Source organism: Protopterus annectens, chromosome 2.part1 (assembly GCF_019279795.1).
Source record: "Protopterus annectens isolate FY-2018-M chromosome 2.part1, PAN1.0, whole genome shotgun sequence".
NCBI classification, from domain to species: Eukaryota; Metazoa; Chordata; order Ceratodontiformes; family Protopteridae; genus Protopterus; species Protopterus annectens.
In genome coordinates this window covers 1,917,251,796-1,917,270,360 of record NC_056729.1, presented here as the reverse complement: position 1 = coordinate 1,917,270,360, position 18,565 = coordinate 1,917,251,796, and positions in this window count along the sequence as shown.

The window sequence follows — 18,565 nt, the reverse complement described above, 5'->3', positions numbered from 1 at the left end:
CACTGGTTAAGATGTTCCAATTCTTCCTTACAATATCAGTGATATCTTTGATATTACTGTTGTATGTGAACATCAACTTAAGATTACACTCTCCCTCTCTGCCATTCAGAAATTCCTTTGTTGGCGAAGCTTGGGAGTGTAGCCATGGTTTATATCTGTGTCCCCTTTTAGCTTTACTACTCAAAATGGTCTTATTAACCATATTGTCCTGATATCCCTTGTCTTGTAGGAAGCCTTTCAGCCTATGAGTTTCTCGTTCAAAGCAAGATTCCTCAGTGCAGATCCTGGAGATCCTGCTTACCTGTCCTTGTATTATACTTGGAAAGGTATAGCGTGGATGCATACTATCGTATGATAGGAGCGTATTTTTCCAACATTCCTTTCTGTGTAAGCCAGTTGTAAATCCAAGGCTTGTTTGTGTTATGGAAACATCCAGAAAGTCTATGTGGATGTAAGATACCTCCTTAGTAAACCTAAAGAAATGGGTAGCGGAATGTAAATAGACTATAAACTGGTCCAAAGAGGAAACCTCCCCTTTCCACAGGATAAAAACGTCATCCACAAACCGTTTATATAGTCTGATGTTAGACCGCCAAACAGGATGATTATATATAAACTGGTTCTCCCAATAAGAAAGCACAAGATTAGCATAAGTGTTAGCACAGGGTGTGCCCATGGCCACACCCTGTGCTTGTCTATACAGTTGTTTCGGACCCAAAAATACGTTATTATCCAATCCCAAATTTAGCATAGTAGTTATCAAGTTTATTTTACTTTCCTCAACATCTCGTGTCTTCAAAAGTTCACCAATGGCTGTAACGCCGTACTCATTGTTGATAACAGTAAATAAACTTTCTACATCAAGAGTCACCATAAGGTATGGATCATCATTGGGTCCCTTCTGCACTTCACCTAGTGCTCTCAGAAAACCCCCAGTATCTGATAGAATATTATCTGTGTTATCTACAATGGGCAGAAGAGTGGTTTCAAGCCATATAGAAATATTTTCTGTCACCCATTTTCTCCCAGAGACTATTGGTCTTATGGGGGGATCTTTCAAGGATTTATGGATCTTAGGTAAACCTTTGAAAATAGGGGTCACTGCTCCTTCTATTTTGAGGAAGTTGTACAGTTCCTCATTTATAACCTTATTTTGCAAGAGTTGTTCTAAGGTTCTATGTACCTTGTCAACTAGTAATTTTACATTCAGTGGGTTTATTGGGGTAAAAGGTCTCCAAATCAGATAGTAAAAGACTTAGTTTATTGTGGTAGAAACTGGTATCCATTACCACAATAGCTCCCCCTTTATCTGCCATTTTTATAGTTATCCTATGGTTGTTACTTAAATCATGTAAGGCTTGCTTTTGTATTGGATTTAAATTATAATACCTTTGAGTAAAACCCCTTTGAAAATATTCTAACAGCTCATTCTCACATGCCTTAATAAAAAGATTCATTGATGCAGTGAATGTGGGAACAAAACTACTTGGTTGTCTCAGCCCCATCCTGTTGGTATTGCTATTACCAAACATATTGCGTAAGGCAACTGTTCTACAATACATCATAAGATCCATTATCACTTCGTGGTACACACTTTCTCTACTCGGAACAAACGATAGTCCCTTGTTCAGAACATGTAGTTCATGTTGACTCAAACAATAACAAGATAAATTATACACAATATTATTACTAGGAATAGTCAGTCCAGAATTCTCTTCTTGTTTTGCGAGTCTCTGCCCTCGCTCAACGAGCGTTTCCATGCTCCCTTCTTCCTGACAGGGACTGGTAAACTGTTCAAAAAATGCTGTTCCGGTAGTAGTTCCTTAGGACGAGCCCCCAGTTGTAAGTCTTCATTTACATTGGTTACCCCTCGACTAGTCTTGTTATCCATATTAGTTACTATTTGAGTAGTCGTTACTTCCAAAGTCGTACGCTGTTCTACATTGTTTTCCCTCATCATGCTATTTCCTTTACCCGCTAACGCTTCCATCAAGACTCCCGCTGTTGAAGGCCCCTCAGTGCTGTGAGCAACTTCGACATTTGCGATGACATCATCTTCCGTCGACAAGCCTCCTCGTTGTCGACTGTCCTGTGGTTGCTGTGATACAGCATTTCCGGATACCATAGCCCTCTCAGGTCTCCCTGAATTCTTCACTACTGTGGAGAAAGTTTTCAACACATTGCGTGAGTGAGTGGAATATCTGGTGTTGTTGTTACCTTGTTCTAAATGCTCCGATCTAGGTTTAGCCCACACAAAGATACTCCCTCTGGAGAAATCTTCATGGTCTCTCCTTAATTTACTCATTTTGGTCAACTTCAATTTATTTTCATTTTCCGTTAACGAATGGTAGGTATCATGCAGTCATTGCGTATAGGTGGCCCCTTTAAAGTCATTCTGTAATTGGTGTTGTAGTTTCTTAACTTCTTCTTTCAGGGAGGCTATTTCAGGTGCGAAATAGCTATTGAGAAGCTCCATGCATTAGAAGCTCGTTCTGATGTTTATAAGTTGCCATTTTGCCAGCAACTCAGGGTAGCAATCACCCTGAGTCGGCATACAAAGAACCCTCATCCCTCGAGGGACAATGCCATATTGTAGACATGCTTGAAAATGAAAAGTCTGCCATTGTAGTCGTTGCAGTTTAGCCATTTTATAGTTATAATCTCTCAGAAGTCCATCAAAGTTTTTGTCTACCGTAACTGGAGTAGATCCATTGAAGCTGAAATTGTCAAGTGCCAAAAAGCCCATTTTAAGCAATGGGTTGTCCATAGATATAAAATGCTCAAAGTTTTTTTCATTCCCATTCTGTCTCAATGATTCATTATCAGCTATAACATTAGCAGAACTTACTTCAGTAGACATAGCTGTAGACATAGCAGCTCAGCACCAATGGAGCACAGTGAAGCACAGTCCAAAATATTCCCAAAAAATGCTCGATGCTAACTGGATCCAACCAAAGGAAAATAATCCAATGCAATCAAACAAAAAACCTTAGGATGGATGGAGCTATTGTGGTAATGGATACCAGTTTCTACCACAATAAACTAAGTCTTTTACTATCTGATTTGGAGACCTATACCCCAATAAGCCCACTGAATGTAAAATTACTAGTTGACAAGGTACATAGAACCTTAGAACAACTCTTGCAAAATAAGGTTATAAATGAGGAACTGTACAACTTCCTCAAAATAGAAGGAGTAGTGACCCCTATTTTCAAAGGTTTACCTAAGATCCATAAATCCTTGAAAGATCTGCCCATAAGACCAATAGTCTCTGGGAGAAAATGGGTGACAGAAAATATTTCTATATGGCTTGAAACCACTCTTCGGCCCATTGTAGATAACACAGATAATATTCTATCAGATACTGGGGGTTTTCTGAGAGCACTAGGTGAAGTGCAGAAGGGACCCAATGATGATCCATACCTTATGGTGACTCTTGATGTAGAAAGTTTATTTACTGTTATCAACAATGAGTATGGCGTTACAGCCATTGGTGAACCTTTGAAGACATGAGATGTTGAGGAAAGTAAAATAAACTTGATAACTACTATGCTAAATTTGGGATTGGATAATAACGTATTTTTGGGTCCGAAACAACTGTATAGACAAGCACAGGGTGTGGCCATGGGCACACCCTGTGCTAAGACTTATGCTAATCTTGTGCTTTCTTATTGGGAGAACCAGTTTATATATAATCATCCTGTTTGGCGGTCTAACATCAGACTATATAAACGGTTTGTGGACGACGTTTTTATCCTGTGGAAAGGGGAGGTTTCCTCTTTGGACCAGTTTATAGTCTATTTACATTCCACTACCCATTTCTTTAGGTTTACTAAGGAGGTATCTTACATCCACATAGACTTTCTGGATGTTTCCATAACACAAACAAGCCTTGGATTTACAACTGGCTTACACAGAAAGGAATGTTGGAAAAATACGCTCCTATCATACGATAGTATGCATCCACGCTATACCTTTCCAAGTATAATACAAGGACAGGTAAGCAGGATCTCCAGGATCTGCACTGAGGAATCTTGCTTTGAAGGAGAAACTTGTAGGCTGAAAGGCTTCCTACACGACAGGGGATATCAGGATAATATGGTTAATAAGACCATTTTGAGTAGTAAAGCTAAAAGGGGACACAGATATAAACCATGGCTACACTCCCAAGCTTCGCCAACAAAGGAATTTCTGAATGGCAGAGAGGGAGAGTGTAATCTTAAGTTGATGTTCACATACAGCAGTAATATCAAAGATATCACTGATATTGTAAGGAAGAATTGGAACATCTTAACCAGTGATGATAAAATTAGGAGTATAATAGGTCCTTATCCTGTATTTGGATATAGACAAAACAAGAATCTGAAGGGCATTCTCTGTGGAGAACACTCCAGAGAGGATATAAATTATGTCAAACAAGTTGGTTGCACACCATGTGGGATGTGCAAGGCATGTCCCTTTATATATAAAGGTACCACTTTTGAACATCCCAATACAGGCAAAATTTTTCAGCTAAAGGCCAGGGCAACATGTAGGACCAAAGATATCGTCTACTTGGCCGAATATAAGTCTTGCCCGTGTTTCTATGTGGGCAAGACCAATAATATGTTCAAAGTAAGGGTGCTACAACACCTATCAGCCATAAGAAATGGTGATATACACAATGCCTTATACAGGCACGTGAATGACTTTTCTACACATAGTTTTAGGTTCAGGGCTATTGTGAATGTCAAACTTAATAAAAGGGGGGGAGACATCAAACAACTCACTGAGCTCATAGAGTCTAGATGGATTATAGAGCTCATGGCACACAGGAGGCCGGGCCTCAATGATATCATACCCATGAAGCCCGCCCTGAGGAATAGGCGGGTCTTTTACTAGGTTTTGATTGGATTGCTCTTATTTTAAATTGTGTCTAGTATTATTTGTGTTTTATCTGATGAAGGGCAACACCCAAAAGCGCTAATACCTTGTATTCACTGTTTTCTTGGATTCTATTTGGTTTTAATAAAATATTTTTAGAACATAGCAGCATCCATCCGAAGGTTTTTTGTTTGATTGCATCACCAAAAGAACACTATCCAGTGGTGAAGCATGGTGATGGCAGTGTCCTGCTTTGGGGTTGCTGTTCTTAAGTTGGAAGTGGGCCTTTAGCCAAGGTGGAGGGGATTAGGAACAGTTCCAAATACCAGTCCCTTTTGGCCCAAAATCTCCATGTGTTTGCTAGAAAGCTGTGGATGGAGAAGAATTACACATTTCCAAATGAGAATGACCCAAACTATACATCAAAATCCAAAAACAAATGTCTTCACCAGAAGACAATCAACATTTTGGAATGGCCCAGCCCCAGTCCACACCTACATCCAATAGAAAATATGTAGGGGTGCCCTGAAGTGGCCTGTGCAGAAGAGATGCCCTCACAATCTGACAGAGTTGGAGGTCTTCTGCAAGGGAGAGTGCACAAATATTGCTAAGTCAAGATGTGCCATGCTGCTACACATCTTCCCAAGAGGATGGACTGCTGTCATGAAATCAAATGGTGCTTTAACAAAGTATTAGTTTAAGGGTGTGCACAGTCATGCAACCAGCCTATTGTATGCATTTCAACTTCTACGTTACCCCCTAACCGATGTGTTTGTTCTTCAATTGGATTGCACAGGTTATTAGGTTACATTAAAGGTGGGAAATGTTATCACATGATTTCTGTGGTCTCATGTTATATATCAGACAAACCTGGCATGTCAACAGGGGTGTCTACACTTATAATATCCACTATAAGCTTAGAAGGTTATTAGTGTAACCGGTTCTGTTGCAACATACATGTACTGCAGGTTTTGAAGTGGGAAACTCAAAATATGTCATTAATTAGTGACACCAGTCCTGATATCATCACAGTAATGTGTCAGACAAACACAGGATTTATGACAGACCAGAAATATGAGCCACACATGTAGACATTCAGTGACACTCTGCACAGCTGAGAGTTATGTTCTGTAGGAGTTGCCACTGTGCTATACAGTTGAACAACAATTATGTGTACATGAGTGCAGTGTGTGCTACTTGAAGGCTCATCACCTACTAACACTACTCACGTATCACAGAGGTGTATATAAGTAGTAACATTAAGTGGAAAGGGCTGCACTGCATGATGTTGAGGGCCTGTCCAGGGTGTGTATGTAGTGGTCTGACTGTGTTGTGAATGCCACCCATTGGCTATTGTGAGGTCCAAGACTCTCCCTTTGGCCAAATATGTGGATATAACAACAAAACACATGTGTAATACTAACAAATATATACTCAAAGATTCTTGGGACCTATTGAGGAACATTAATCCTGAGTTATTAACCAATGGCCTCATATTTGTGACAATTGATGTCATTGATTTATTTTCCTGTATACCTCATGACGAAGGGTTGAGGTCTTTTGAAGATATGGTCTTTTTAGACACAAAACTTACACATTCAGAGAAAGTAGCAGTAGTTGAATTAGTTGAAGTAGTACTAAGGAACAATTTCATTGTATTCAATGATGAATACTATCAACAAATTAGTGGTGTAGCAATGGGTGCGGCTTGCGCACCTACATATGGTAACATCGTATTAGCAGCATGGGAATCAAATTTTGTTCTTAATTCTGGATATGAACAATATTGGACGCTTTACAGGCGCTTTTTAGATGATATAGTCATTTTTTGGACGGGTGGTGTTGAGAAATTTTTGGAGTTTTTTAATTATCTCCAGAACACCACTAATTTCTTAAGATTCACATATTCAATGTCCACTGACAGATTACAATACTTAGATGTGGAAGTATACAAGAACATGAACAATATGGATTTTGAAACTAAGGTTTTTAGAAAAAGCACCTTCTGCAATTCTTTTTTACATTTCACCAGTGCACACCCCCCACATTGTAAAAAGAATATTGTTAAGGGACAATTTGTGAGGGGGTGTCGCATGACCAGTAAAAATGAGGACTTTTTTAAGGAATGCAACACACTAGAAGGAATGTTTTTAGCTAGGGGCTACCCACAAGAATTTATTTCTAACATTAGAAGAGAAGTGGAACTTAACAGACTTACAAAATTCAAGCCAATAAAGGGCATAGGACTGATTGATTCAGATTGCAATATTCTACCCCATGGGAAAACTAATAATATTAGGGACAAGGAGGAATCTCAGTATAAATCGGCTTTGGTTATGGAATTCAATTCATTCAATACTGAAGTGAAAAAGATTTTTCAGAGGGAATGGGCCAACATTATTTCCTTCTCTGATCTTCAGAATATTAAAAAAGACATGCCAAAAATAGTTTATAAAAATGGCAGATGTATAAAAAAGTTGTTGGAATACAACAAATTGAATAATAATGAAAATCCTACCAAAATGGCTCTATCCAATATTAGGTATGGAACATACCAGTGTGGTCACTGCAACCAATGTCCATATATTAGCAATAAGGCTGTGATTTCTATAATAGCAAGGGATTGCAACATCAATGCTACAGGTCATTTCAATTGTGACTCTCAAGGTGTGGTATATTTAGCTATGTGTTCACAATGCAATTCATACTATGTGGGAAAGACAGAAAGAGCATTGAAAAAGAGAATCTACGAACACACCTATGAAATATTAAAGAAAAAAGAAACAAATGCTCTATATAAGCACACCTTAGTCTGTGAGAATTCTAGTTTCTCTTTTTTTGTGGTAGAACAGGTTAAAAAGGAAACAAGGGGAGGCCTCTGGGAGGAAAGACTAGAATTCAAAGAGCTGTGGTGGCAGATATTATTGGAAGCAACAAGCAGCCCAGGGCTGAATGAACACATATCTTTAATTTCTGTGTTAAAATTGAGAGCAGCTAGAATTTAGGGAATTCTAGTAATAGCCCCCTAAGAACAGCAGATGGTGCTATTTAAACTATGAATCTTTAGAAGGCTAGAATAAAGGAAAGGAAGCATCAATTTAATAATAAGATTTTAACTATTTATTTAAATATTTATTATCTTACTTTATAGTTTTAAACTTTTATCATTATAAACAAATGGATTTTAAACACATGAAGCAAAATGAACTGTGTATTTATTGTGGTGAACATCAAAGTGTTTTTATTTTACAATCAGTTTGTAATGAGCCTTTTTAATGAAGCACTCATTTAATGGGATTATTAAGCAATGTTTTTTATTGGTTGGTTCCAAACCATATGAGTGTATATAATGTGTTTTTTTAAAATGATGGTTGTCTGATGAAGTCTTACATTTTTATGTGGACGAAAACGCACACTGACTTTTCAAAGCGTTTACTTTTTATTTGTATTTTAACTTTGCATCAGTGAACAAATTCTGTGTTCGACAGTTGGAGGACTGTTTCCATGGTTTTTTGGATTATAGGTCTGTGTAATACCCATCTGCCACCTCACATGTATGTGTGTGCATGTGTGTGTGTGTGTGTGTGTGTGTGTGTGTGTGTGTGCTTGTGTGCGTGTATCCATGTGTGCGTGTGTGTGCGTGTGTGTGTGTGTGTGTGCGTGTGTGCGTGTGTGTGTGTGTGTGTGTGTGTGTGTGTGTGTGTGTGTGTGTGTGTGTGTGTGTGTGTGTGCATGTGTGTGTGTGTAACAGAAAATATTATAGTGCAGGTATTAATTTAAATATTTTGTCTTCCCCCCACAGGTACTCATGGTGGTCATGGTCCCTCCTACTCAGAATCTGATATCAGTGTCTCTGCAGACTCTGACAATGATGATGGGCATAGTCAGGTACAGGTGGGGTTGTCAGGGTCTGAATCTGTGCTATCGATTGGCATCCCACAGTCATCCACAATGTCCCAGCACACAGTTACAATGCCCACACATGCCCTGTCCCCAGTAGCAGGAGATGATGGACAGTTGGCAGGTGGTGGCATGGAACAGGCTAGTGTGGTGACTATGGCAGGTGTGAGTGTAGACACTGGCCATAGCCACAGTGCAGGTGAGGTCCCTCACAGGCAGATGGACAGGGGTGCTCACAGGAGGACTGCTGCTCATCAAGCTGCTGTTGCAAGTGCCACAGCAGATGCCACCAGATGCATGTTTCTGGGTGTCATGGATTCACATGCATATAGTGAATGCAACACCAGACAAATACTCAAGGTGTTGAATGCAGCTCTTCCTGATTTAGTGGTAACATACATGACCTTGTTGAGGCCACACACCAAAATACTGAGGTCATGAATAGATGATGCGGTGAGATCTTGGCAATCCTCAACTTTGGCATGTCTGTGCTAGAGTGTGTGGTGGGAGATGGGCATCAACCACATGGATGTAGGTCAGCACCAACATCAGCTGAGAGTCTATGGGGCCATGCACCTTCACACTCCCGAAGTGGCAGTGACACCAGCACTATTGAATGGGGGGGGTGCTGTCCACATCACAATGGAGCAGGCCATGGGCACGTGATCCTGGATGGTCCCATCAGGGACAAGGATCCAGCAGACAGCAGTCACCATCAGGAACCAGTACTGCATCTGTACTTGGGACTGGTGGTGCCAGTGAGACCCCTGGCAGGACCAGTTCCCATGTCCGTTGCCAGAGATGGTGAATTGGACACCCTGCCATGTAAGGCAGGGTGTCCAGTTTGCCATCGCTGGCCACAGAGATGGTGAACTGGACATCCTGCCATGTAAGCTTCACAGCTGTCCAACATACCCCTGTGTTGGGCAGCCACATGGCATGACTGTGTGCATACATATACACATAAATCTGTATCACCGGCAGATCACCTCCAGACACACACAACACCTCTGCACAGCCCATCAATAGGATGCCCCTACAAACACACACACATGATGTCAACTATATGGCCCAGCCTAGGCCTCTGGCAAACCCACACCACACCCTGTGCATATGATGATACCTGTGCCACATCCCTGTCTTCCACACCATCAATACAGGGACATGCTAATATGGGTCTGGTGCACAGGGTGAATATAGTACAGTGTAGCTATGTAATACTGTGTTAGGTGCTTTCTGCTTGTATTTGTTATGGGTACACATAAAGGTGTATGTACCTTATTAGCCATGATGCATTATTATTGTTAGTACCCCTGACTGAATTTAATCTGACATGCTGCATTCTGTTTGTGTTCCAGGTGTCTGTGTGTCTGCAGGCTATGGCCCTGCAGACATTACCAACATGGAGCATGGCAGAGTGGAAAGACATTGACCATTTCATCACCAATGTACAGTTTTATATGTATGTTTACCAGGTGTGTATGCATGCAACAGTGTGTGAGGGACACTGTTGCCACACAGCTTGACCTTGCATACATACCTCTTGTCACAGACAGGTAGCCTTCAGACATGTCATCTCAGTGTTGTGTAGTACTACAGGCTCATCCATACAGAACAAGTTAATGGAATACTGTCAGTAGGCCCCTCACAAGCTTAGCCATTAGACTGACTACAACAGATTCACCAGTCAACACCTGTTGCCCCTGCCATTGTTTTCCCATACACTAAACCCTGACACAGTTGATGAAGGCATGCATGGTACTGTGTATGACAGATTTGTGGTATTATTCCTGAGTTCATGAGGTGGAATAGGGAGAAAAAATGGTATATTCTTCACATACACACAGTAAAGACTGACACAGGGGATCTGCATACAGTAACACAAACACATTTGGCAATAGGCAGATTAGTAAACCTACATATCCACTTTAATGTACTATAGTGCTACATAAAAATGAAATGCCCCACATAGATTATATTCATGGGACATAACCCACTACCTTTTACAACATGTAATGTTGTGAATGCCTTCATGGATGGTGAGATAACCCATCCCAAATAGCAACTGGAGTCATCTATTGCTCCTACAAGCCTGGACATGTGATAGGGTAGCAGACATTGTATCAGCATGATGTTTCAGTCAGTTATGATATCTGATACTGGCATGTGTATCATTACACTAACTGTGATCTATTTGGCAACAATATCACATACATGGCCATTGTTAGGGGACACAGACCCCATATAGGCTGCAAACATCTGGATATTCCATAGACATCTGTACAGATGATTGATATGGCCTGTACAACAGTTAACATGCTGCATGTGAGGCAGATGCCATTATCATGCTATATAAAGTAATACCATCAGGAGGTGGTAAACAGTTATGGATAGTGCATGCATCAAAATGTTATAACCCACACATGATATGATTCTTGCCCAAACACACACACAGAGTTGCCAGTACTGAGATTAGAACCTCTACCTATCTAGTTATTTCTACTATAGTATTACACAGTTATCAGATGTGCCACAGAACTTAGATGATTTCAACTTGTCCAAAGGTTCTTTTAAGGTGAATGACATCAGCAGGCCATGTAAAGCAGGGTGATGGGAAGTGTATAGGGTGGTAAACATCTCAAAATGCTATAACCCACACAGGATATAAATCTCAGCTGAAACACACACACACACACACACACACACACACACACACACACACACACACACACACACACACACACACACACACACACTCACACTTTATCTATCTAGTTATTTCTATTATATTATTACACAGATATCAGACGCGCCAGGGAACTTATACGATTTCACCTTGTCCTAAGGTACAGGGTGGTACATGCACACACACACACACACACACACACACACACACACACACACACACACACACACACACACACACACACACACACACACACACACACTTACTTGCCAGTGTGGAACTTATGTTTGTTCAAAAAAGAGCAACAATTATAAAGATTTTTTTCAAAAGAAGCTTAATAAGTCTAAACCAGTGGAAAGTAAAACTGGAATGATTAAGTGTTTTAATTGTAACATGTGTAATTATTTATATACTGAATCCAATGAATTAGTAGTGATTAAACTGCAAGTTAAAAGTGCCAGGAATGCTCACATGTAAAACTAAGAATGTAGTTTACTTAATAGTATGTTTGGAATGTACATCCTTCTATGTAGGTAGAACAATGCAAGAGCTATATAGAAGGATTTACAAACATAAATATGCCATCACTAGTGGAGATTAAAAAAATGCAATGAGTAAGTACTATAAAGAGAATAAATGTAAGATTAATTTCAAATGTTTAGTGTAAGAAGTACTGAAGAATACTAGTAATATAATAAATATAGAAAAAGACTTAGGATGGTTAGAATATTGCTGGCAAGTTAGGTTAAATGCATGTTTCCCACCAGGTTTAAACAATAGCGAAGAATTAGTCATGCATTTAAAAAAAGGGGGTTGAAACATTAAGAAAAGGGAGAATACGTTAGATTTTATTGTTTATTTTATTTTATGCAATGTTGAAGTTTTCATCATGTGACAGGGAAATGTATCATGTGATGTTTAAAGATTGTATTTAGGAACCCGAAAATGCTGAATCCACAGACTCCAAAAGTATTTTAGCCACTCAGTCCAAGACAATTCAAAAGCGCGTTTATTCAAACCAAAGCAGCAAGTAAAAATCCACTTTAAGCAGCAAGTAAAAATCCACTTTTCATTCTGTAAACAACAGAACTTCTTCAGACTCACATTAACATGCAACGAGCTGTTAAACCAGGTGGGGCAATAAATAACCTAGCTGTCATGTGATCACAGTTTGAAAAATTCAAGTTCATTAGTTATAGCGCCCTCATGTGTATATTTGTATTTTTACACCAGCAAAACAATATATATATATGTGTAAAACCATCAAAGCTGAGTATGGTAAATCTACATAAAATACATTAATGCAATCTCTACTTGTATTTTTAGCCAGGTGTACAACAGCGTGACAAACCACTATATCATCTACAATATAAAAATAATTAAAAAGTTAAAAAATTTTTTTTAAAAGATTATTATTATCTACCCAGACTCTTCAATTTTAAAATGCAGGCTAAAGATAGCATATCATTTAAGCCTGGAAAATGGTAAGAATCCAAACGTAGCTGCCAAATCAATTCAAGTTTTTCCAGTAATAAATGTGTAGGGCCTCCCCTGTAATCATCTAATACCAAATCACTACCTTTGAATATAAAAGAATGGTTTGGGTAACAATTAATATGTCTGGCTAGTGCATTCTCAGATTTGTTTTTACTTATAGCACAGACATGTTCATATACACGTTCCCGTAACTGTCTCTCTGTCTTGCCAATATAAAATGCAGGACACTGTGTGCACTTTGCCAGATATACAAGACACTTAGTTTGACAACTGATTTTATATTTAATGGAAAATATCTTATCCATGATAGTGAAAGAAACCCCTATGTCCATGTGTTTACAATAATTACACATATTACACTTGGACATTCCTCTTTTCATTAGGTATGATCGGTTTGTGGCTTCCAACATTTGTTTTAAATTCACGCCCCTTCTGTATACTATTCTGGGAGCTAAATGAAAATGAGATCGCAAATCAAGGTCATTAGTAAGAAGGGGCCAATTCTTAAGAATAACTGAAGCTATATTAGGTGCATCTATACTATAGGTCAAAATCAAATTGTATGGGGGGGTTGGCATTTGCAGACCCATCTAAAGTTGACTCAGGGGGTACCTGAGTAGATGGATTCAATAGGGACTTATAAAACCCTGATTCTCTTTTACTGCTCACTTCCTTAATCAACTCTTGAATAATTTTCTCAGGGTAACCTCTTTTAATGAACATTTTGGATAACAAACCACATTCATCCAAAAAATGTTCCCAGGCACTAGTCATTCTAGCTGCTCGAACTAATTGGCCCTTTATGACTGACCTTTTCTGTGTGAAAGGATGACAGCTCGAAAAATGTAGCAAGGTGTTTGAGTATGTTACCTTTCTAAATATTTTAGAAGTGTAGCAGTTTTCACTATCATTCTTACCCAAATCTACGTCCAAATATGCTATATTTGTCGTAGAAATGGAGTAGGTAAACTGTAAAAATGATGTCATAGTATTAAAATAATCTACTAATTGCTTAGCTATGGCAGCGTTTCCATCTAACAGGATGAAGACGTCATCGAGAAACCGTGTGTAAAATTTGATAGTGTTAGCCATTAGGTTCCTATTCTCATTAAATACAAATTCCTTTTCCCACTGTGCCATCACTAGATTCGCGAAACTGGCTCCACAGGGGGAACCCATGGCAACACCAACTTTTTGAAGGTAGTACCGTCCATTAAAAGTAACAAAATTATAGGACAGGACTATGTCCAAAAGTTCCCCCAAAAGGTCCAGTTCCTGCTGTTCTGCGCCATTTGTTTTTGCAATGGCTAAAACCCATTCTATGCCTTCATTATGTGGTATAGAGGAATACAGATCTTTGACATCAATTGTTAAAAAGTTCTTATCTGGGTGGTATTGTATGTTATTGAGATTACTCAAAAAAGACCACGAATCCTTACAAATCTGCTTTTGTGTCATTACAAATTTCTTCATGATGGAATCAGCCACCTTCGCACATGCATATGTGATGCTATTTCTAGCATCAACTAATGGGCGCATGGGTGGATTACTAATAGATTTGTGGATCTTAGGAATGCCGAATAAAGCTGGTATTCTTGGGGCTGGCATTGATAAGTAATGGAACAATTATACATCAATTCTAGCTTCAATGAAAAGATCGCTGATGAGAGACCTAATTCTGGAATATGTGGTATTGAGTTCATGTCTACTCACTTCTATGTACGTCCCTGAATATACTATCGGTTCCATAGATTTGATATAGTCTAAATTATTCATAATTACCATGCCACCCCCTTTATCCGGATGCATAATCCTAACTGGTGTTTCTTTGAGTAAAGGAAGCAAACTCAATTCTGCTTTAGTAATGTTGTATTTTATATGTCTGTTAGGGTGCCTCAAATTCTCACGTATACCCAATTCACATACCTGTTCAAAGGTGGAAAGGAATGGGGGAAGTGATGGATTGAAAGTACTAGAAATACGCATGCCTGTATCAACGTGGGATGAATTACCATAAATAAATTTGAGGTTCAAATTCCTAACAAAAACTTTTAAGTCAACTAAAGCAGTGGCAACATCTGATCTTTTAGTAGGTACAAATGTGTTGCCTTTTGCCAACACATCTGCAACATCAGTAGTAATGGTGATGTTTGCATAGTTGTAAATAATGAAATCATTGGTAGAATTTCTAACCAGTTCTACAGATCTAGGATGTTCATCTAACCCTCCTATATTAGATGAAAGTCTCATCATCTCCTCCGATTCCTCGGTCTGCTGTATTTCCTCTGCTCCTGTGGTGGGGCATGGTTCAGTGCCCGATTCTGAAAATTTGTGGCATTTCCTGTCCCATTAGTGTTACTATTGTAATTATTCCTAGTCAAAAGCCGCTCACTCCTACGTACCCCTTCGTTTTGTATATGCTCCTCACCATGTTCATCCTCAGTGGTAACACCTCTGGTAGACTCAGGTGGTGGGGAATTAGAAGGTACTAAATAGTTACCTTGTGATGGAGGCGGCTTAGGATAAGCAGTGTTCTCCCGATATGCTTTTATGTCCCTGGCAAGTTTTTTACTTTTGGTGGCTTTGAGTTTAGTCAAATATTGATCAATGCTACTAAAAATCCTTTCATGTTCATATTTATATCTCATGAAATCCGAATCCCTTTTAATATTGGTGTCCAAAGTAGTTGTTTCCACTTGTAAACTCTCCACTGCCACCTGATAGTGCTTGCTCATGAGTTCCAAAAGTTCTGAGCCATGCCTATCAAATAGACTGAGTAAATCTTGATGGAAAGGCGACCCCTCAACCAACCCAGTTGGAAATTGCCATGATCTTAAACCCTTAGGTACCACCTTTACTCGAAGACATTCACTAAAATAAGCAATCTCCAATTGGAGTTTCTTCAGTTTAACAAGTTTAGTATCCAATTGTTGTAACATAGAAGCCAAATCTGCATTAACGTCAGGTACATCGCCTTGGTCGGTGTCCAAACCAGTCTCATGAAAGGAAAACGGTCTTTCGACCCACGCATTGAAGTCCAGATGGCTCCCAGGCCCACTCATATTTAAATGGCTCTGTACACCGGCGGTGTTGTGGCCTGCCAAATTAGAATTCACACCAGACATTGGTACATCCGCTGGCAACAAATTAGTAACTGTGCCTGAAGGAGGAATGGCAGGCACAGAACGTTGAGAACTGCATGGAGATGAAAAAAGATGTTGTGATGCTGGTGGTGTATTATGCACCTGGTTAATGTTTGTGGTTGAAGGGTTAACTAAAGAACCACAAACTGTGTCTAGTCTAGATGCTAAACATTCTACTTTTTGCGTTAAACATTGGATGAGAAGCGTAAGATTACCCACATTGCTGTTTGAATCATCGGGTATTGATGAGTCCGTTGGTGGAACAGCAGCCATGCCAAACCAAACACTACGAAAAGCAACACAAACTCAGGAACCCGAAAATGCTGAATCCACAGACTCCAAAAGTATTTTAGCCACTCAGTCCAAGACAATTCAAAAGCGCGTTTATTCAAACCAAAGCTGCAAGTAAAAATCCACTTTAAGCAGCAAGTAAAAATCCACTTTTCGTTCTGTAAACAACAGAACTTCTTCAGACTCACATTAACATGCAACAAGCTGTTAAACCAGGTGGGGCAATAAATAACCTAGCTGTCATGTGATCACAGTTTGAAAAATTCAAGTTCATTAGTTATAGCGCCCTCATGTGTATATTTGTATTTTTACACCAGCAAAAAAATATATATATATATATGTGTAAAACCATCAAAGCTGAGTATGGTAAATCTACATAAAATACATTAATGCAATCTCTACTTGTATTTTTAGCCAGGTATACAACAGCGCGACAAACCACTATATCATCTACAATATAAAAATAATTAAAAAGTTAAAAAAATTTTTTTTAAAAGATTATTATTATCTACCCAGACTCTTCAATTTTAAAATGCAGGCTAAAGATAGCATATCATTTAAGCCTGGAAAATGGTAAGAATCCAAACGTAGCTGCCAAATCAATTCAAGTTTTTCCAGTAATAAATGTGTAGGGCCTCCCCTGTAATCATCTAATACCAAATCAATACCTTTGAATATAAAGGAATGGTTTGGGTAACAATTAATATGTCTGGCTAGTGCATTCTCAGATTTGTTTTTACTAATAGCACAGACATGTTCATATACACGTTCCCGTAACTGTCTCTCTGTCTTACCAATATAAAATGCAGGACACTGTGTGCAAAAACATTGCAAAAACAAATGGCGCAGAACAGCAGGAACTGGACCTTTTGGGGGAACTTTTGGACATAGTCCTGTCCTATAATTTTGTTACTTTTAATGGACGGTACTACCTTCAAAAAGTTGGTGTTGCCATGGGTTCCCCCTGTGGAGCCAGTTTCGCGAATCTAGTGATGGCACAGTGGGAAAAGGAATTTGTATTTAATGAGGATAGGAACCTAATGGCTAACACTATCAAATTTTACACACGGTTTCTCGACGATGTCTTCATCCTGTTAGATGGAAACGCTGCCATAGCTAAGCAATTAGTAGATTATTTTAATACTACGACATCATTTTTACAGTTTACCTACTCCTTTTCTATGACAAATATAAGATATTTGGACGTAGATTTGGGTAAGAATGATAGTGAAAACTGCTACACTTCTAAAATATTTAGAAAGGTAACATACTCAAACACCTTGCTACATTTTTCGAGCTGTCATCCTTTCACACAGAAAAGGTCAGTCATAAAGGGCCAATTAGTTCGAGCAGCTAGAATGACTAGTACCTGGGAACATTTTTTGGATGAATGTGGTTTGTTATCCAAAATGTTCATTAAAAGAGGTTACCCTGAGAAAATTATTCAAGAGTTGATTAAGGAAGTGAGCAGTAAAAGAGAATCAGGGTTTTATAAGTCCCTATTGAATCCATCTACTTGGGTACCCCCTGAGTCAACTTTAGATGGGTCTGCAAATGCCAACCCCCATACAATTTGATTTTGACCTATAGTATAGACGCACCTAATATAGCTTCAGTTATTCTTAAGAATTGGCCCCTTCTTACTAATGACCTTGATTTGCGATCTCATTTTCATTTAGCTCCCAGAATAGTATACAGAAGGGGCGTGAATTTAAAACAAATGTTGGAAGCCACAAACCAATCATACCTAACGAAAAGAGGAATGTCCAAGTGTAATATGTGTAATTATTGTAAACACATGGACATAGGGGCTTCTTTCACTATCATGGATAAGATATTTTCCATTAAATATAAAATCAATTGTCAAACTAAGTGTCTTGTATATCTGGCAAAGTGCTCACAGTGTCCTGCATTTTATATTGGCAAGACAGAGAGACGGTTACGGGAACGTGTATATGAACATGTCTATGCTATTAGTACAAACAAACCTGAGAATGCATTAGCCAGACATATTAATTGTTACCCAAACCATTCCTTTATATTCAAAGGTATTGATTTGGTATTAGATGATTACAGGGGAGGCCCTACACATTTATTACTGGAAAAACTTGAATTGATTTGGCAGCTACGTTTGGATTCTTACCATTTTCCAGGCTTAAATGATATGCTATCTTTAGCCTGCATT